Genomic DNA, 23,103 nt, shown 5'->3' with positions numbered 1-23,103 from the left:
TTCACCAGATTAGAAATGTACAGTTCAGCTCTATTTTTCTATAGTAAGATCATCCATCACACCTAAGGTCTGGAGCCTTATACAGTATCAGGGTGTTGAAGGGAACTCCATTCATCTCCAAAATCATCTTTCTATGCTGACACCTATAGAAATATGACCCTGGTCACCTCTAAGTCACTCTTTCTGCTCCCCCAGACTTCTTTGGATTGAATGCATATCTCTTTTTGTTACTTCTGAGTCATTCCTGGACATACAAAAATAATTTTGCAGCTCCCATGCTATGCAAGAATATCTATGATCCATTCTACTTGGACACTGGCATTTTTCTTCCAAATCTTAGAGAAAGGCACAAAGGTCCTCTCTTTTCAAATCCCACAACTCCTCTATTTTCCAGTGATTTTACCTATTTTTACCTGGGGGTGAACACAAAGAGCAGGTCACAGAAACTTCTTTCTTACAGACTAAAAAATGCTTCTTACTTTGTTCCTTCCTGCAGAGATTAAAATTTTTCCCTGTATCAAACAATTCCCTTTTCTCTATGCAGCCTATGCAGCATTTTCTTTTTCCCAATCCAATAAACACAATCTATTGTTTTGTCAAAATGTGGGAAATTGGTCAAAAAATAAATGAGAATACAAGAAGAGAAGAACTGGTTAGCATATCTAGAGCCTTCCCCACCCCCTGCCCCTGCCTCTTTCCTTGCCTCCCTCTATTCCTCTCCTCACACTGCCCCCTCAAATGCACACAACTGAGTAAATTAAAAAGTACCGGTCCATCTGTTTCAGTCTCTCAATAAAAATCTCCAGCCCTCTCTTATTTGGGAAATGGCAGATCAATTTATGTAAGAGCTCTCAAGCCCGCCTTCTAATAAGCTTGTCTAGGTAATGCCAAGCACATCTATAAATAGACATAGAGGCAAACTACTAATGTAGGAACCTCATGTCAGGTGGCAGGGCCCTGCTCATCCTCCCTGACCTGATAAATCATCACTTCCTCAGAGAAGCTGTTTCTGCTCTCCCCATGAAAAGGTCCTGGGTCCCGCCTTGGTGTCCCTCACTCTCTCCTATTGCAATAATTCAATTATTAGGCTGAAACTCACGGAGTACTCAAAGGAACGATGGACAAAATTAAAATGTATTTTAAAGTTAGGAAATTAAAGGGAAAAAATTCTTGGACAGGGTGACAGAACTGAGTTTCCCAAGGAGGGGGTATATGGAAGGGAAGGGTTCACTGGACTGTGGAAGAGCAATATTGGCACTTTGGTGCTGATCATGGTATGACAGCTCTATACCCCTAAAACGTATGTACATATGTACACTTACAAGCCAATATAAACTCAATAGATCACATATATAATTTAAAAGAATCAAAGAATTCTATATGCCATAAAATTATTAAATTAAATCCCTAAATGAATACTTTTTCCTACAGGCTAATTTTGCCTTAGTAAAGTTGAGTCTTCTACCCTGTGCGTGACTGTCCTCACCAGGGCCCAACAGCTGAAGACCTCCGGGCCCCAGCCAAGGCCATGCTGGGACCACTCTCCACACACTTGGATGAGCCTCACGCATAAAAGAACTGGCAGAGAAACCCATGTGTGTGTGACCAGGGGCTGAGATCTCCAAACCTGCACGGTTTGGAACTGGACCTGCCAGTAGCTAGACAGTTACACTCACCAACTGCCATGTAACCCCAACAACGGCCAGGATCCAGAGATTATCACACTCAGCTCCTGGAAGCGCAAATGCAGCCGCGCGACATCTTATCATCTCATTCCTACTTTAGGCTACCAAATGTAACCTGCCCACACGGCAGAGTCTGGCAAACTCCCCATGGCATACCCAATATGCCAAATACCAGTAACAATGAAGGGTCTCATTCTCCTAACTCTGAAAGAGCCTTGAATATGGCACTTTATAAAAAACCCTCAGGGCTAGGACGAAGGAGACATTACTGGGGCCTGCTCGAGGCAATCGACGAATAACAGGATGGTTGTGATTGTTGTAAAAGTTGATTTTTACAAAAGAAAAACTTTTGATATGTATCATTTCACTCGTACCTAAGTCTATCTGTTGCAAAAGGTCCCAAAATTTCCATTTGTAATTTTGATAGACATTGCCAAATTGTATCCAAAGGATTTGTGCCAATTTATGCTTTTACCAGCAGTACACAAGGGTGTTTGTTTCCCTATAGCCTTATCAACTGAGTTTGCTATAGTAATTTTTAATTTTTGTCAAACTGATGTAAACAATGGATTCTCAAGGTGGTTTTCATCTGTCTTTCTGCTTTAGTGAATGAGGTTGAAAATAATTTCAATGTCTTAAGTTACATTTGCATTTTATTTTCTGTATTCTTTATATTTATGCCCTCTCTTTCCGCTATGGATCTTTTTCTTCATGTTTCTAAGACTTCTTTTATATATTCCATAAAGTTTAACACAGATTTTAATAAATAAATGATGAACAAAAAGTGGTGTTTTTTTCTCTCATGAAAAATAAATTTAAAGGTTAGAACCCAAAGGGGAGGTTGGTCTCATGACCACATCTAAATTCAGTGGCCAATCTGCTCTACTCACTGCACTATTATTCTCTCCCTGTGTGATTCCCACCTCTCTTCCAAGATGGTGACTCAGACTCCAGCTAATATGTTCCAGAAAGCAGGACAGTAAATAAAATGCTAAAGTAACATCCCTTTATTTTCAAAAAACATCCAGATACTATACACGGAGCTTCTTCTTACTAGTAATGAGGCATTACTTAATTGCAAAAACACAGATACCTATAAAAAAGTATTTTAACTGAAGTACAATAGTCCCAATAAAAATTTGAAATTTCATATATATAATCCAGCTAGTTCACCTAACTATTTTATCTGAGGAATAGAAATTGCTATTTTGTAAATATGTGTTCATCACTATGATCATTGCAGCATTATACAATAGCCAAGATCTGAAAACAATCTAATTGTCTATTGTGGTATATACACTTATAAGTTCATACATGAGTTTGGTTATCGTGTGGATATGGTCGATGGTGCTGAATCCTTTGCGGAACCCTGCTTGCTCACATGGTTGTCCTTCATCTAGTGTTCTGCCAATCCTATTCAGGATGACTCGAGTGAACAACTTGTAGATGACAGACAATAGGCAGATCGGGCGATAGTTGCCAATGTCATGGATGTCTCCCTTCTTGAACAGTAGTACGGTCCTGCTGGTTTTCCATTGAGATGGAACCTTGCATTCAGACAGGTAGCGAGTGAAGAGCCGAGCCAGTGTATTGATGAGTACTGACGGCAGGTTCTTCAGGTGTTCAGGTCTGACCTTGTCTGGGCCGGGTGCTGTTTGCTTCTTTACTGACGAAATGGCGTGTCGGATTTCGGAAGGGAGAACGTTGGGAACGACATACCCATCCTGTGGAATTTGGTATGTCGGCAAGTGGACATGGCTATCGAAGAGATTTGAGTAGAAGTCATGGATAATCTTCTCCATTGCCGTTCTGGAGGATGTGATGGATCCATCAGGACGTCGGAGGGCAGTCATCTTGGTCTTATAGTTGGCGAAGGACAGGCGGGCGTTACGAATACTTTTCCCGGCTTCTGCCGCATCTACCAGTACTTCTGCTCTTCTCTCTTTGAGGTCTTCCTTGATCGCATCTCTGCACTGCTTTGCAAGCTCGGACGTTAGCTTGCGGTTGCCTGAGGCATGCGCCAAACCACGCTGGCGAATTAGCTCAAGAGTTTTCGAAGATAGGCGACTTTTTGTGGCTATCTCTCTCTTGGCGTTCCTCGCACATTCATGGAGGTGCTGAACCAGTCGATCGTATTCCTCGTCAATGTTGTCAACAATGGCATCTTCCCATGTTGCCGCAATAGTACCAAAGAGTTCCCAGTTGGTGGTCGTTCTGGGAGTTCTCTTTTTGAACTTTGCAGCCCTTTCTCCCCGCTCTGTGAAGTAGAATTTTGCACGAAGGAGACGGTGGTCCAATCCCGTTCGAAATTTTGGGACAACAGCGACATCAGTCAGGCAAAACCGTCGATTGAATATGATGTGGTCTATTTCGTTGTGGAATCGTCCACCGGGAGACTCCCATGTCCATCGTTTAGATTCTGCCTTCTGGAACTGTGAGTTACCATGAATGGTCTTGGTCGACATGATGAACTCAGACAGTCTCTCACCCTGTTCGTTCCATTCTAGGCCATGGGTTCCGATGTGAAGTTCTTCAGCTGATCTTCTCGGTCCTATCTTGGCATTAAAATCACCCACAATGATCTTGTAGAAGGTGTGGTCTTTTTTATAGAACTTCTCTAGCTCCATGTAGAACTTCTCGATTTCTCTTTCATCATAATGAGATGTTGGTGCGTAGACAACGAAGATAGAAACTGCAGGCAGTGAGCCACATCTATTCAAATGTAAACGTCCGATTCGGGTTGTTAGGCATTCGAATGAATCAATGCTCTTGGCCAAGTTTGTGTTGACAAGGACACCGACGCCTCCAACACCTCTTTTATCGCATGTTCCGAGGAACAATTCTTCTCCAGTGTCGAAAACGGCATGGTGAGATTCGTGTCTTCTTGTCTCGGTCAGACCAATGATGTCGTACTTGATCATTCGCGCTTGTACCATCAGGTCCTCGATGGATGCATCTGATGCTAGCGTACGTGCATTGAAAGTACAGACGATCATTTTTGTCTTCCTTCGTTGTGGCAGCCTAGGTCGGCCTTGAGATTTTGTCGGCCTCTCCTTTCTCATCCTTCTCAGTGCTGCCATGTCGGTGAAGCCTTCAGGGTCAGGTGAATGAGACCAGTTGTAGTTACTGGTTTTGGCATATCGAATACACAGCGGATAGCTTGCCAGGCTCTTCCGTGCGGGCGGAATACTCTCGGTAGCTTGCCAGTCTTTCCGAGAGGTATAGAGGCTTTTGGGGTGACCTCTAATCACCCTTGTAGGTGTTACCATATTTGAACCCTATCAAATATGGTACGACAATTCCAGAAGACGGGTATTTAGTGTCTTATGATGTGTCGCGCGGCCGCTTGCGGCCGCGCGAGTCCGGAAAGCGTCCTGGAGTGTGGCGACGGCTGGGTAGTGGAAGTAGTGAGGTTTCTCGGGAGTTCAAGATGCCGCTCTGCTTAACGTTCATTGATTTAAAGAAGGCCTTTGATTCTGTTGAGACGGAAGCGGTCATTGAAGCCCTAGCCAATCAGGGCATTCAAGCCCAATACATCAGGATCCTCCGTGAGCTCTATTGCGGATTCACTACCAGGATCTCACCATTCTACAAAGAAGTGATCATTGATGTCAAGAGAGGGGTGCGGCAGGGTGATACCATTTCACCAAAACTCTTCAGTGCCACCCTCGAGAACATCATGCGACGACTGGAATGGGAAGGAATGGGAGTGAAGATAGATGGTCGGCAACTACACCACCTCCGCTTTGCTGATGACATTGTTTTAATAACACCAAACATCAGCCAAGCGGCACAAATGCTGGCCGACTTTGACCGTGAGTGTGGAAAGGTAGGACTACAGCTGAATCTTACGAAGACAATGTTTATGAGAAACAGCCTTGTTCCTGACGCCCCATTTGCTCTCAATGGAACGACCATCTCCGAATGCAACAGCTATGTGTACCTAGGTCGAGAGGTCAACATGACAAATGACCTGGCACCCGAGCTGCGCAGGAGGAAGAGAGCGGCTTGGAACGCCTTCAAGAACGTCGAAGAAATAGCTAAGAGGACGAAGAACCTCCGGCTCCGGGCACATCTCTTTGATTCCACTGTTCTTCCTGCATTAACATATGCCTCAGAGACCTGGGCCCTACGCAAACAAGATGAGAACGCCATTCAGGTCTCCCAAAGAAGAATAGAAAGAGCTATGCTTGGAATATCACGTTTCACTCAAATGAGAGAACGAATCCGGAGTTCTGACATCCGTCGACGATCAAGGATCAGGGACGCTGTCTCATTTGCCAAGGTGTCTAAAATCAGATGGGCTGGTCACGTAATGAGATTTAAAGACGACCGTTGGACTAGAGCTGTTACTGATTGGATTCCACGGGATGTCAAGAGACCGCGTGGCCGCCCACCTACCAGATGGTCAGACTTCTTTGTCAAGGTCATGAACGATCGGTTTGAGGCCCTCCATGTTCCCGGAGCGAAAAGATGCCATTGGGCTACACTAGCACGCGACAGGGACAAATGGAGACGTTACTGGCGCCCGCTAGAGCAAATCGACGACTAACGGGAAGTTAAGTGATTAAGTGAAGTTCATACATAATTGATTACTACTCATAATAATTTTTAAAAGATTTCAATTCTTCCATTTGCAGCAAAAAACATTGAAATTCTTCCATTTTCAATGCTATGGGTACATCTTAAGAGTATCACACTAAGTGAGATAAGTCACGTAGAGAAAACAGAACAAGTGGGTTTCAGAGGGAAAGGAAGTTGAAGGTTGGCTGACTTGAGAAAAGAAGGTGAATCTTCTTTGTAATGGACATAAACTAGACCTTTGTGGTGATCATGATGTAGTTTATACAAACGTCAAATTATAAATTCAAATAATAAAATAAATAATTATAGTGTGCATATTAATTGCATTGCTTAAGTTATGTAATAGGTACATAATATTATATTTAGATGATGTCTTACACCTGAAAAAACTTTAATGTTTTAAAACCAATGTTATCATTAACAAAAACTTCCTTAAAAGTTTTAAAGTTCTTGGGAAAGGAAAATAACTCAAATGATTGGTCACATGTATAACTTGTATTAGGCTCCATGTTAGTCCCCAGCACTAAACTGAACAACTAATGCAAAAAAAAAAAAAAAGGATTCAGACGTCTATTAAGGCACAAAAGTCAGATAAAAATGGTTTAAAGACCTCAATATCAGGCCTGAATCCATAAGGTACATGGAGGAAAACATAGGCACAACCCTCCACGACATTGAAGCTAAAAGCATCTTTAAAGATGAAAAACCACTGAACGCACACAAGTGAAAACAAAGATAAACAAATGGGACTGCATTAGTCCCCAGGACTACATGAAACCCTCAGCACTGTTCTTAGATGTCTCTGATTAGGTCCAAACACTGCATCAGTGGCCTGAGCACTGAACCATCAGTCCTCTGCTTTTGGACCAAACATAAGCAAGTAGCCTGTGGGATATTGAGCTCTGTTGGATGTGATCCTTGTGGAAAAAATGGAGCTATTGTAAGAAATAATAGGGAAACACATGAAGGCATATAGCAGTTTCTGTACTCCTTCATGTACCACACTTTTTTTTTTATCTGATTCTTAACTAGATTGTGCATTTATTAGAAAAATAAAACAAAATGGAATTTCATTCATTTCCCACCCTCTCCCCAGATTCTATCACAGGACATGATGCTGCATGAGTTAATGGTATGATCTAGTTCTAGATATATGTAATAACTTGCTCATAATTAAAATACGAAACATAATTCAACTAAAATTTTTTAAGAATTTTTCCATCTCATATTGCTATTTAAGTAGGAAAAGTCTGAAAAATAGATCAAAAATAACTAATTTGTCAAGATATTGTCTTGTGAGTGGCAGAGTTTAGACCCTGCTAAACCTCAAAATCTGGTTTTCCAGTATGCTCACTACTCTGCAGTTTTCAGAATCTTTGTCCCATTTATTAATTTTCCACAAAACCACTTCCCATATAATTTCACATTTTACAATCTCTTCCTTAACTCTAACTCCTCCAAGAGACAAATGATAATCTTGCTCCACCTTAAAGATCTCTTTATTCCATTGCACAATTTGGTAATTCTAGAATCTAAAGATAGAGAAGTACTTAGTACTTGGACCCTCAACTGAACTACTGAATCCATATCTATAAAAAAACATAACTCACTTAGACTTGATGCTATTGCTGTTCTTGAATTTTTCCATTGCAATGTATAAAATATTCTTATAGGCTTCTCCTTTCCAACTTGATAGAGCCTTAAAGCGGATTCCAGTTTAAAAAATCTATTCTCCTAAATATTCTGATTTAGTATATTATATTCTACTAATATAATATTCCCAAGATCATATAACCACATAATTATATATTTATAAACTCTCTAGTGAAATACATTTTATACGCTTATTAATTACACCAATAAAGTTTCATATTGATGTATATTACATATCAAATCATATTATTTTGGCTTTCAGAGAACTATAAAAATTTTAGTACATGACTGTACAATTGGAATTAATAATAGAGCCTTATTAGAATGAAAAATCTAAAAAGAAATAGATTAAATATATGACATGAATGTCTACATTCTCTGGAACTCACTTTACTATGTATCATATCTCCTTTCACTTATCGTTCATATTGATCCATATGGATGAGAAAAATTTCCAACCAAAAAATTAGGTCCAAACTCTAAATGTTCATTGGACTACACTCAGTAACAAATCATACTTATAGCCTCATGACCAATATTTCTAAATGCTCTGCCTTCTTTCCAAAATAGAACTTTTCAAGAAACCAATTTGATTTAAGAAAGGATGATTTTGTTCATATTTGGGTTCAATATTTTGTGTTCAACTGAAATGGTAAGAATTGTAAGAAAAATGTTTACCAGAACAGCAAATTCCCCAGTCAAGGGTTGACTTTTCTCATTTTCTACAAGAATAATTTATGAGAGTCTTTTCTCAGCTAACAAAAACATTTGCTTATAGTTAGTAAAAGTACAATGTAAAAACTACTGAAATCCCCTAAGCACAAAGTTTAGTTACAAATTTTAGGGTCTTTCAAGAGACTTACTAGGGCTGGTGATGCAGCTCAGTGGTAGAACACTAGCTTTGTATAGATGAGGCCCTGAGTTCAATTTTCTTTACTATATGGAAATAATGAATCAAGGGACAAGTAATGAAATAGATTTGAGGATCTTAAATTTTAACAGAAAATTTTGATATTGATTATGTAATGATATGGATGAAGCAATAGCAGAGCAGATAGGGCATTTGCCTTGCACATGGCCAACCTGGGTTCAAATCTTCCGTCCCACTCGGAGAGCCTGGCAAGCTACCAAGAGTATCCCTCCCGCCTGGAAGAGCCTGGAAAACTACCCATGGCATATTCAATATGCCAAAAATAGTAACAATAATGTGCCTCACTTTGTGTCCCTGGAGCAAGCAGATGCCATTAGGCTATACTAGCACACTACAGGGACGAATGAAGGCATTACTGATGACTGTTCAAGCAAATCAATGAGCAATGGGAAGACAAGTGATACAAGTTATACAAGTGACATAATGATATATACCTGAGACCCATGAAATTTTCTAATGATATAACAAAACTTAAAAATACATTTTAAGGCTGCCGGGACCCTGGCCTGGGGCACCTGCCTACACTTCCACAGCGAGCACCAGCCCAACAAGTTGCCACCCCTCTGCAACAGGTCTGTTCCTGTTTGGCACCCCCTCCCCACCCACACTCGGGACCCTGAAATCCAGCTGCCACCAGAATCCCCCGGCCTGGGGCACCTGCCTCTACTTCCACAGCGAGCATCATCCCAACAAGTCACGGCCCCTCCCAAACAAGTCTGTGGACCAGCATCTGGACTGCCTGGGGCATAGCTACCACTTTAGGGGACATGGCCTCCTCAAAGTGTGCATGGACTTCTCCAAGGCCCGCAGTTACATTTCCCACTCCCACCACTCTTGACTTTCATCCCAGCCTTTATCACCTAACTCTGTGGAAAAACTCCTGGCCACCTCAGCTACAATTATCCACAGGCCTACTCCAATTCTAATAAAAGACCAGTACACAAGAAGCAGTACAAGCCCAATATTAAAAGAGCACCTCCTCCAAAGCTTCACTGAATGCCCATCATAAACCAAAGAATAATGCCCGTGAGGAAGGTCAGACTGTAGAAAGGGAGAAGGGTGACCACCATCGACTGACCTTATCCAGAATCATTTCCCATGATAAGAGGGAACAGTGCTAGTGAATTCCAGGATTTTACCACTAGATAACAAAACAACATGAAGAAACGGCGCAAATATCCACTACAAGGAGAGGATGAAGAAAAGAGTCCTGAATCCTAAACCGGAGTTTTCCACAAATATGCTCCGGAGTTTTCCACAAATATGCTCTCTCCGATAAAGAATTCCGAGATGAATTGCAGAGGATGGTCAAGGAATTACTCAAAGAATCAATGGAGGAGATATCCGGAAAACTAAAAGAAGAAATGAAAGAAACAATAGAAAGGACAGTCAAGAAAATACAGGAAGAAGTGAGAGCAGAAATAAAATCTACAAAAAGAAGTGTCACAAATAAAGGATTCGGGACATGAAATTAAAAACTCAGTAGGTGCCCTCAAGAATAGGATGAGTACAGCAGAAGACAGGATCTGTGAACTTGAAGATGAGCAACAGAAATCGCATAGGAAACAACAAACAATGGGAAAAGACCTCAAAATAGCTCTAAGGAGAATCAGAGACCTAGGGAATGACGCCAAGAGGAACAACATTAGAATCATCGGAGTGCCAGAAAGACAGGGAGGCAACCCCAATGAAAAAGCCACAGTCAAAGAAATCATTGCTGAAAAGTTTCCATAGGTAAAGAATGCATACATCCAGATCCAAGGAGCCAGAAGGGTGTCAGCTAAAAGAGACCTGAATAAAAACACTCAAACTCGATGGAACTATACACCATTTTATAGACAAACAACAGCTCAGGAACTTTATAGACTCAAAACCAAATCTAAAAGAAGGATTAAAGGAGCTCCTGTAAAATAAGAAAAAACACTTACTAACACAACCATCCCCTACAGAAAGATGGCATAAAACCCCATGACATAATCTCTCTCAATGTCAATGGTCTAAATGCACCAATCAAGAGACACAGAGTGGTAAAATGGATCCAGAAACTGAAACCAACATTCTGCTGCCTACAAGAAACATGTGAACAATCAGAGCAAACACAGACTCAAAATTAAAGGATGGAAAACAATACTAAAAGCAAACAGCTCCCTCAAAAAAAGCAGGGGTGGCCATACTAGTATCTGACAACATAAATTTCATGTTAAAAAAGATTAGAAGGGACAGCGAAAGCCATTCTCTATTTATCAAGGGATATGTACAACAGGAAGAAATCACACTCTTAAATGTATATGCACCTAATGAAGGAACAGCTAAATACTTAAAATAACTGCTTACAGGTATTAAAGAGGACATTGCTAGCAACAGAATAGTAGATGGAGACTTCAACATCGCCTTATCACCTCTGGATAGACCAACAAGAACAAAACTCAACAAGGAAACATTGGCTTTGAAGGAAGAACTAGAAGAGAGAGGGCTAATAGACCTATACAGGGCTTTACACCCCAAAAAGAAAGAATACACATTCTTCTCCAGTCCACATGGAACATTCTCCAAAATAGACCACGCACTAGGCCATGAAACATACCTCAATAGAATCAAAAAGATAGAAGTAGTATCAACAATCTTTTCAGACCACAATCCGCTAAAGATAGAAGCAAATCACACAAAGACATCAAGAAACAAATCAAACACCTGGAAATTAAACACTCAATGTTGAACAATGAGTAGGTCAGAAAGGAAGTCAAAAACGAAATCAAAAAATACCTGGAAACAAATGAGAATGAAGACATGAGCTATGAGAACCTATGGGATGCAGCTAAAGCTGTGCTAAGAGGAAAATTTATAGTGTTGCAAGCATTCATAAGGAAAGAAGAAAGGGCCTACATAGATAACCTAACCACACAGCTCAAGATCTTAGAAAAAGACCAACAAAGGAACCCAAAATTGGCCAAAGGAAAGAAGTAATAAAACTTAGAGCAGAAATTAACAACATGGAAATAAAAAAAATTAAAAAAAAAATCCAAAAGGTCAATAAAACCAAGTTTTGGTTCTTTGAGAAAATAAATAAGATTGATAAACCACTAGCAAGACTCACAAAGAAAGTGAGAGAGAAAACCCTAATAAACCGAATCAGATATTAAAAAGGGGACATCACAACAGAAACCAATGATATTCAAAAGATCATCAGAGACTGCTTTGAGAGTCTTTATGCCACAAAACAAGAGAACCTAGAAGAAATGGATTTCTATAATCTCTATAATTTCTATAAGAAATTCCTGGATTTCTATAATCTCCCAAAATTTAACTAGGAAGATATGGGATACCTGAACAGACCCATTCATATCAAGGAAGTTAAAGCGGTAATCAAAAGTCTTCCCCAAAACAAAAGCCCAGGCCGAGACGAATTCACTAGTGAATTCTTCCAAACATTTAAAGAAGACCTGTTGCCAGTTCTCCTAAAACTTTTCTAGGAAATTGGAAAAAAAGGAACTCTCCTAAATAGCTTTTATGAGGTACATAACTCCCTAATACCAAAAGCAAACAAAGACACTACCAACAACAACAACAACAACAAAAAAAAAAACTATAGGCCAATATCCCTGATGAACACAAATGCAAAGATCCTCAACAAAATATTATCAAATAGAATCCAACAACTCATCAAAAAGATCATACACCACGACGAAGTGGGATTCATCCCGGGGATGCAAGGATGGTTCAACATTTGGAAATCAAACAACATAATTTATCATATCAACAATATTACTATCACTATATCACTATCCTCCCATTGTTCATCAATTTTCTTGAGCATGCCCAGTAACGTCTCCATTGTGACAATTGTTACTGTGTTTGGCATATCGAATACGTCACGGGGAGCTTGCCAGGCTTTGCCGTGCTGGTGAGATACTCTCAGTAGCTTGCCGGGCTCTCTGAGAGGGGTGGAAAAATAGAATTCAGGTCGGCCATGTTGGCTGCATGCAAGGCAAACACCCTACCCACTGTGCTAAGATAAAAACCATATGAGCATATCAATAGACACAGAGAAAGGTTTTGACAAGATATAGCACCCGTTTATTATGAAAACTCTAACCAAAACGGGTTTTGAAGGAACTTTCCTCAAGACCGTCAAATTCATCTATGACAAACCCAGGGCAAGCATTTCCTCAATAGGGAAAAACTAAGGGCCTTTCCTCTAAGATCAGGGACAAGACAAGAATGCCCACTATCACCATTTCTGTTGAACATAGTGCTGGAAGTACTTGTAATAGCGATTAGACAAGAAAAAGACATTAAAGGCATCCGGATGGGAAAGGAAGAAATCAAGTTCTCACTATTCGCAGATGATATGATATTATATCTTGAGAATCCTATATCCTCTAAAAAGAAACTTCTAAAAACATTAGAATTGTACAGTAAAGTCACAGGCTATAAAATCAATGCCCAAAAATCCATGGCTTTCCCATATGCAGAGAGCAAAGTGGGTACTCTCAAGCAGATAATGAGAGAGAGGAAAGTGACATGAACAAAATAATCCCATTCACAATTGTGCCCCAAAAAACCAAATACCTCGGAATCAGCCTAACTAAAGAGATAAAGGACCTTTACAATGAAAATTACAAAACTCTACTCCATGAAATAAAAGAGGACAAGAGGAAATGGAAATATATCCCCCTGCTCATGAATAGGAAGAATTAACATCATCAAAATGGCAATACTCCCGAAAACATTATACAGATTCAACGCGATCCCTATAAGGATACCCATGAAATTCTTCAAATTAATAGATAAAGCACTCCTGAAATTCATATGGAACAACAAACGACCACGAATAGCTAAAGCAACTCGTGGGGAAAAGACGTGAGGAGGCATCACCCTCCCCAATCTCAAACTCTACTACAAAGTGGTAATAATTAATACAGCATGGTACTGGAACAAAGGCAGGTCCGCAGACCAATGGAACAGGGTGGAATATCCATACACACAACCCCAAATGTGTGAACATCTAATCTTTGATAAGGGAGCAAGTTATGTGAAGTGGAGCCTCTTTAACAAATGGTGCTGGCATAACTGGACAACCACATGCAAATAAAATGGGCTTAGACCTCAACTTAACACCATGCACAAAAGTCAGATCAAAATGGATTAAAGATCTCAACATCAGGCCAAAATCCATAAGGTACATTGAAGACAAGGTCGGCAAAACCCTCCACGGTATTGAGGCTAACCGTATCTTCAAAGACGACACTCCACTGACCAACGAAGTGGAAACAAAGATAAACAAATGGGACTATCTTAAATTAAGAAGCTTCTGCACCTCAAAGGATATAGTGACCAGAATACAAAGACAATCTCCAGAATGGGAAAGGATATTTACCCAACACCCATCTGATAATGGGTTAATATCAAGGATATACTAAGCACTGGTTGAACTCTACAAGAAGAAAACATCTAACCCCATAAAAAAATGGGGTGATGAAATGAACAAAAACTTTTCCAGAGAAGAAATCCGAATGGCTAAAAATCACATGAGAAAATGCTCTACGTCACTAATCGTCAAGGAGATGCAGATCAAAACAACGAGATATCATCTCACACCACAGAGACTGGCCCACATACAAAAGAAAAAAAGCAATCTGTGTTGGCATGGATGTGGTGAGAAAGGGACTCCCCTTCACAGCTAGTGTGAATGCCAACTGGTTCAGCCCTTTTGGAAAACAGTAAGGATGATTCTCCAAAAATTAGAAATTGAGCTCCCACCACTCCTGGGACTATATCCCAGAGAGGCAAAAAAAGTACAGTTGAAATGACATTTGCACTTCTATGTTCATTGCTGCACTATTCACAATAGTCAAAATCTGGAAAAAACCCGAGTGCCCGAGAACAGATGACTGGTTAAAGAAACTTTGATACATCTGCACGATGGAGTACTACGCAGCTGTTAAAAAGATGAAGTCGGGTTTTCAACCCCTGAGCCGCGTGGGACGGGCACAGAGGCCCAGCTCTGGGCAACAAAGCTGAACGGCTCCAATTCCAACAGGTACAGCCCGCCCCCAAGGGCCTGGGTTCCTCTCTGGGCACGCGCAGCTAGAAACAGCCCCGAGACAGCCGGTTTTCAACCCCTGAGCCGCGTGGGACGGGCACAGAGGCCCAGCTCTGGGCAACAAAGCTGAACGGCTCCAATTCCAACAGGTACAGCCCGCCCCCAAGGGCCTGGGTTCCTCTCTGGGCACGCGCAGCTAGAAACAGCCCCGAGACAGCCGGTTTTCAACCCCTGAGCCGCGTGGGACGGGCACAGAGGCCCAGCTCTGGGCAACAAAGCTGAACGGCTCCAATTCCAACAGGTACAGCCCGCCCCCGAGGGCCTGGGTTCCTCTCTGGGCACGCGCAGCTAGAAACAGCCCCGAGACAGCCGGTTTTCAACCCCTGAGCCGCGTGGGACGGGCACAGAGGCCCAGCTCTGGGCAACAAAGCTGAACGGCTCCAATTCCAACAGGTACAGCCCGCCCCCGAGGGCCTGGGTTCCTCTCTGGGCACGCGCAGCTAGAAACAGCCCCGAGACAGCCGGTTTTCAACCCCTGAGCTGCGTGGGACGGGCACAGAGGCCCAGCTCTGGGCAACAAAGCTGAACGGCTCCAATTCCAACAGGTACAGCCCGCCCCCAAGGGCCTGGGTTCCTCTCTGGGCACGCGCAGCTAGAAACAGCCCCGAGACAGCCGGTTTTCAACCCCTGAGCCGCGTGGGACGGGCACAGAGGCCCAGCTCTGGGCAACAAAGCTGAACGGCTCCAATTCCAAACAGGAGACATTCCCAACTCCTCGCCCAGTGCCAGGGACTCTTTCCGGAGCCGCGGCCGCTAACATGGTCGCGAAATATTTTCTCACTACATATGCCATAGGAACCATAAGCTAACTTCTTAGATGGAAACTTCTCTATTTTAGCTCAGCCACTAGAAATACAGTTGCCAATAACTCATAAGCCTATCTTATCTCACACTGCATATCAAGCAGAATAGTAACACTGAAGGTGAAGGACTAAACCACACCTCTCACAATGGTAAAGCAACGCAAAAGCCCACCAAACATTCATATTGAAGAGTCTAGCCCAGATGACACCAACAGTACTGTAGTGTTAGACAACCTCTCTGACAAGGAATTCAGAAGGGAGCTACTTAGGATGCTTAGGGAATTAAAAGAAACAATGGAAAGCAATGCCAATAGAAGACAAGAGGATCTGAAGGCAGAAATGAGGAAAATGCAATCAGAAATGTCAGACCTGAAAAATCTCGTAGGCGAATTGAAAAGCTCAGTGGAAGGCCTCAGCAGCAGAGTAACAGCTGCTGAGAACAGAATCAGTGAGCTCGAAGATGAAGTTCACAGACTCTCCCGAAAAGAGCAGAAAATGGAAAAGAGACTCACAATTCGGGAACAGATGGCAAGAGAAGATCGTGATGAAGCCAAGAGGGGTAACATAAGAATTATTGGAGTCCCAGAGGGACAGGAAGAAAACCTTGACGAAGAAGAAACTGTCAAAGACATCATTGCTACAACATTTCCAGAGCTGAAGAAAACTTGTGACCACATTCAGGAGGCCCGAAGGGTACCAGCTAGAAGAAATCCGAATAAAAATACCCCAAGACACATTCTGATCAAAATGACCAAAACCTTAGACAGAGACAAAATTCTGAAAGCAGCAAGATCGAAGAAAGAAATCTCTTACAAAGGAGCATCCTTAAAATTCACAGCTGATTTTTCTGATGAAACCCTCATGGCCCGAAAACAGTGGTGGGACATAGTAAAAAAACTCAATGAAATAAATGCCTCCCCCAAAATACTTTTCCCAGCAAGACTCTCATTCATAATAGAAGGAACAACACACAGTTTCACAGACAAACAACAGCTCAGGAACTTCATAGACTCAAAACCATGGTTACAAGAACAACTAAATGGGCTACTTTAAGGCAAGAAAGGCCCCTCAAATACACCAAATTTTAACAGAACAATGGGACAAAATCCCATAACAATAATCTCTCTCAATGTCAATGGGCTAAACGCACCAATTAAAAGACATAGAGTGGCAGGATGGATTAGAAAATTGAACCCAACATTCTGCTGCCTGCAAGAAACACATCTCAATAGTCAAAGCAAACACAGACTCAGAGTCAAAGGCTGGAAAACAATCCTACAGGCAAACAGCTCCCATAAAAAAGCTGGGGTAGCCATCCTTATATCAGACCACATTGATTTCAGAGTGAGGAAGGTCATAAGAGACAGTGAAGGCCATTACTTATTGATCAGAGGAACTGTACAACAGGAAGAACTTACAATAATAAATGTATATGCACCTAATGAGAGACCAGCAAAGTACTTAAAACAACTACTCATAGATTTGGAAAAAGACATCAATAGCAACACAATACTAGTGGGAGACTTCAACACTGCTTTGTCACCTCTTGATAGATCAACCAGACTCAAGCTTAGCAAGGACATACTTCATTTGAGGGAAACAATGGAAGAAAGGGACTTAGTAGATATATACAGGACACTTCATCCACAAAAAGCTGAATACACATTCTTCTCAAGCGTACATGGAACATTCTCCAAGATAGACCACATGCTGAGCCACAAAACATGCCTCCATAAAATTAAGAAGGTAGAGATTGTATCAACAATCTTCTCAGACCATAATGCGCTGAAATTAGAAGTAAATCACACACAAAAACAGAAAACTAAATCAAACACCTGGAAATTAAACAGTGCACTATTGAACAACGAGTGGATTAGACAGGAAATCAAAGAGGAAATCAAAAGATTCCTAGAAACGAATGAAAATGAGAACACGAGTTACCAAAACTTATGGGACACAGCAAAGGCTGTGTTAAGAGGAAAGTTTATAGCTCTACAAGCATTCCTCAGGAAGGAGGAGCGAGCACACATAAGTAACCTAACCTCACAGCTTAAGAGCTTGGAGAAGGACCAAAAAAAGGAGCACAACCCGAACAGGAGAAAGGAAATAATAAAACTCAGAGCAGAGATTAACGGGATGGAAACCCAAAAAACAATCCGAAAGAACAATGAAACCAAGAGCTGGTTCTTTGAGAAAATTAACAAGATCGATAAGCCTCTAGCAAAACTCACAAAGAGAGGGAGAGAGAAAACCCTAATAAACCGAATCAGAAATGAAAAGGGGGTCATTACAACAGAAACCACAGAAATTCAGAGGATCCTCAGGGAGTACTTTGAGAAGCTTTATGCCACGGAACATCAAAACCTCGAGGAAATGGATAAATTCCTAGACTCCTACAGACTCCCAAGGCTGAAACAAGAAGACCTGGAATACCTGAACAGACCTATCACCATCAAGGAAATTGAAATGGTAATAAAAAGTCTCCCCAAGCACAAAAGTCCTGGCCCGGATGGATTCACTAGTGAATTCTTCCAAATCTTTAAAGAGGACTTACTCCCAATACTCTTTAAGCTTTTCCACGAAATTGAAATATCAAAAACACTTCCAAACAGTTTCTACGAAGCAAATATCACACTGATACCAAAAGCAGACAGAGATACCACAAAGAAAGAGAATTACAGGCCGATATCCCTGATGAACACAGATGCAAAGATCCTCAACAAACTACTAGCAAATAGAATCCAACTACTCATCAAAAAGATCATACACCATGACCAAGTAGGATTCATCCCAGGGATGCAAGGATGGTTCAACATTCGGAAATCAATCAACATAATCCACCATATCAACAAAAGAAAAGATAAAAAGCATATGATCATATCAATAGATGCAGAGAAAGCATTTGATAAGATCCAGCACCCCTTTATGATGAAAACCCTAGCCAAAATGGGTATAGAGGGGACCTTCCTCAACATAATTAAAGCCATCTACCACAAGCCTACAGCAAGCATCATCCTCAATGGGGAAAAACTGAGAGCCTTCCCTCTAAGATCAGGGACGAGACAGGGATGCCCACTCTCTCCACTGCTGTTCAATATAGTACTGGAAGTACTTGCAATAGCGATTAGGCAGGAAAAAGATATTAAGGGCATTCAGGTAGGAAAGGAAGAAATCAAGCTCTCACTATTCGCAGATGATATGATACTCTACTTAGAGAACCCAATAACTTCCACCAAAAAACTCTTAGAAACAATAGACTCGTATAGTAAAGTTGCAGGTTATAAAATCAGTACCCAAAAGTCCATGGCTTTCCTATACGCAAACAGTGAGAGAGAAGAAAGCAACATGAAAAAAACAATCCCATTCACAATTGTGCCCCAGAAAATCAAGTACCTAGGAATCAGCTTAACTAAGGAAGTAAAGGACCTGTACAAAGAAAACTACAAAACGCTACTTCAGGAAATAAAAGAGGACATGAGGAAATGGAAAGATATCCCCTGCTCATGGGTCGGGAGACTTAACATTGTCAAAATGGCAATACTACCGAAAGCATTGTATAAATTCAATGCAATCCCTATAAGGATACCCATGACATTCTTCAAAGAAATGGAGCAAACACTCTTGAAATTTATATGGAACAATAAGCCCCCACGAATAGCTAAAGCAATTCTTGGGAAAAAGAAAATGGGAGGAATCAACCTCCCGAACTTCAAACTGTACTACAAAGCAGTAATAATTAAAACAGCATGGTACTGGAACAAAGGCAGAACTGCAGACCAATGGAACAGGGTTGAATACATTGACATCTCTCCTCAATCATATGCTCATCTAATCTTTGATAAAGGTGCAAGTAATGTGAAGTGGAGTAAGGAAAGCCTCTTTAATAAATTGTGTTGGCATCACTGGACGGCTACATGCAAAAAAATAGGCTCAGAACTCTGCCTAACACCATGTACAAAAGTAAGATCAAAATGGATTAAAGACCTCAACATCAGACCAGAAACCATAAGGTACATTGAAGATAAAGTTGGCAAAACCCTCCATGACATTGAAGCTAATGGTATCTTCAAAGATTCCACGCCACTGGCCGAGCAAGTGAAAACAGAGATAGATAAATGGGACTATCTTAAACTAAGAAGCTTCTGCACCTCCAAAGAAACAGTGACCAAAATACAAAGACAGTCTACAGAATGGGAAAGGATATTCACCGAATACACATCTGACAAGGGGTTGATATCCAGGATATACAAAATACTGGTTAAACTCCACAAGAAGAAAACATCCAACCCCATCCAAAAATGGGGCAATGAAATGAACAGAAACTTTCTCAAAGAAGAAATCCGAATGGCAAAAAAGCACATGAGAAAATGCTCTACATCATTAATCATCAGGGAGATGCAGATCAAAACCACAATGAGATACCATCTCACACCTCAGAGACTGGCCCAAATTCAAAAGAACAAAAGCAACCGATGCTGGCGTGGATGTGGCGAGAAAGGGACACTCCTTCACTGTTGGTGGGAATGTCCACTGGTTCAGCCCTTCTGGAAAACAGTATGGACAATTCTCAAAAAATTAGAAATTGAGCTCCCATTTGACCCAGCAATACCACTCCTGGGAATATATCCCAGAGAGGCAAAAATGTATAGTCGAAGTGACATCTGCACTTGTTTGTTCATTGCAGCCCTCTTTACAATAGCCAGAAACTGGAAGAAACCTGAATGCCCAAGAACAGATGACTGGTTAAAGAAACTTTGGTACATCTACACAATGGAGTACTATGTAGCTCTTAGAAAAGATGAAGTCATGAAATTTACATACAAGTGGTACAATATGGAAAGTATCATGCTAAGCGAAATGAGTCAGAAAGAGAGGGATAGACATAGAAAGATTGCATTCATCTGGGGGATATAAAGTAACAAAGTATGAGATTAATACCCAAGAATAGCTGAGATCAGCACCAGGAGGATTACTCCATAACTTAGAGGCCAGCCGGGTATCCTAGAGGAAAGGGCTATTCAGATAGAGAAGGGAGCACCAAATAAAGGATGTTTGGAGGATCCTCCCAGGAGGGGAGATGCATGTCGAAAGTAGACTATGGACTGAACATGTTTGCCACTCAATGCCTCTTTTGCAGACCACAACACCCAAAAGGAGAGAGAGAACACAGGGGATTGCCCTGCCACAGAGACGGGGGGATGGGGGGATGGGGGTGGGAGGGATATTATCCATGGTGGTGGAAAATGGGCACTGGTGGAGGGATGGGTATCTGATCATTGTATAATTGAAACCAAAGCACAAAAAATTGTAAATCTACAACTTTAAAAAAAATAAAATAAAATAAAGGGGGAAAAAAAAAAAGATGAAGTCATGAAACTTACATACAAGTGGTACTACATGGAAAGTATCATGCTAAGTGAAATTAGTCAGAAAGAGAGGGACAGAAATAGAAAGATTGCATTCATCTGGGGAATATAAAATAACAAAACAGGAGACTAACACCCAAGAATAGCCAAGATAAGTACCAGGAGGTTTACTCCATGGCTTGGAGGCCAACCTTACATGCTAGGGGGAAAGGCAGCTCAGATAGAGAAGGGAGCACCAGATAAAGGGTGTTGGGAGGAGCCTCCCAGGATGAGAGATGCATGCTGAAAGCAGATTATAGACCGAACATGATTGCCAGTCAGTGCCTCTTTTACAAGCCACCGTACCCAAAAGGAGAGAGAAAACAAAAGGAATTACCCTTCCACAGGGGTGGTGTGGGATGGGGGGATGGGGATGGGAGGGATACTGGGAGCACTGGAGGTGGAGAATGGGCACTGGTAGAGGGATGGGTACTCTATCATTGTATAACTGAAACCCAACACAAAAAATTCTAAGTCTACAACTGTACCTCATGGTGTTGCACTAATAAAAATTTTTTAAAAAACAGTAAAAAAATAATAAATAATTAAATTTTAAAAGATTTAAAAGAACTGGAAACTTCCAAATTTATTCTATTTGCACTCATTTCAAGAAATTTGTATTGAGGGCTTACAACACAGCAAGAAATATAAAGTATGTCAGGGGACATAAATGTGAAGACTCACTTCCCACTTCCAATGACTTTATAGCCTACAGAGGGACTAGAGCTATACACAATTAACTGGTGCATGTTGCATTGTAACATGCATTCCAATACAGGCAGCCACAGAAGAATAACAAAAACAAATACAAACACCAGTATAAGAATAGCTAATATTTGTTGAATGCTCACTGTGAGCTCTAAATACACTAGCTCCTTCATTCCTCATGGCAACCTATGAAGTATGTGCCAGTGCTCTCCATTTTGCAAACAAGAAAATGCTATTGAGATAAGCAGAGCAACAAATTTTGCCTTCAGGCACTAGGAAAGCCTTCATGGAGGAAGTAACATTTGTTGGAATCATCAAATCTGGTTCCTGGTATAGCCCCCCACAGGCAGCAAGGGAACTTCGTAATAAAGTCACTAATAGAAATTACATACTGGGGGAATTCCGATGCAATTTCTAATGGGGAAACTGCCTATATTAGATGACTAAATATGTTGTTCTGGGTCATTAAAATTGTATTATGCATATGTAGAGGCTGGGATTGGCTAAAACATTATAGAGGGCTGCTAATCTGATCACTAGAGCATGTTCAGTAAATTTGTTCAGGGATGAGCCAAAGTTAAAAGTATAAATCCAGCTGTAAATAAGGAAATAATTGGACTGCCTCAATCAGTTGATGGGAGGCTGTGACCAGCTGGAATCCTTTTAAAATTTTATTTTTTTATCTATTAGATATCCTATGAATTCAGAAAAGTATATCTAATGAACAGTTTTGGTATACTGAATTAATGGGAACACCCAGGTTCCCAAAGCCAGCTGTAAAAATAGAAAATATTAGTCTGCTAAAAATCCCTCATATCTTTCCTCATTGGGTTCTCTTTTTTCTCTCCATCCCTACCAAGAAATATGAACTTTAAAATAATTTTATTAAAAATGCAAGTAGCCTTTTGTATATGTGAGCTTCACCTTCTGTATATTTATTTAGGGTGATCGTTTTTTGTTTGATTTTGGTTTGGGGGCTACACACAACAGTGCTCAGGGTTTATTCCAGGCTCTGTGCTCATAGGTCACTCCTGACATGACTCAGGGCACCATATTGGATGCTGTGGATCAAACTCAGTCTCAGGTGTGCATTAACAGGTGTATCATTGCACTGACTGTTCCTTTTGTATATTTAAACATGATCAAGAGGAACCATGCTTCGTATTCCTTTGTGATTTGTTTTGGAGTCCCCTGGAGGTATGGGGGCCACTCTTGATGACCGTCTTCTCAT

Source organism: Sorex fumeus, unplaced genomic scaffold (assembly GCF_029834395.1).
Source record: "Sorex fumeus unplaced genomic scaffold, SorFum_2.1 ptg000047l, whole genome shotgun sequence".
Taxonomy (NCBI): domain Eukaryota; kingdom Metazoa; phylum Chordata; class Mammalia; order Eulipotyphla; family Soricidae; genus Sorex; species Sorex fumeus.
The sequence above is the reverse complement of the archived record's forward strand: the minus strand, read 5'-3'. Positions refer to the sequence as shown.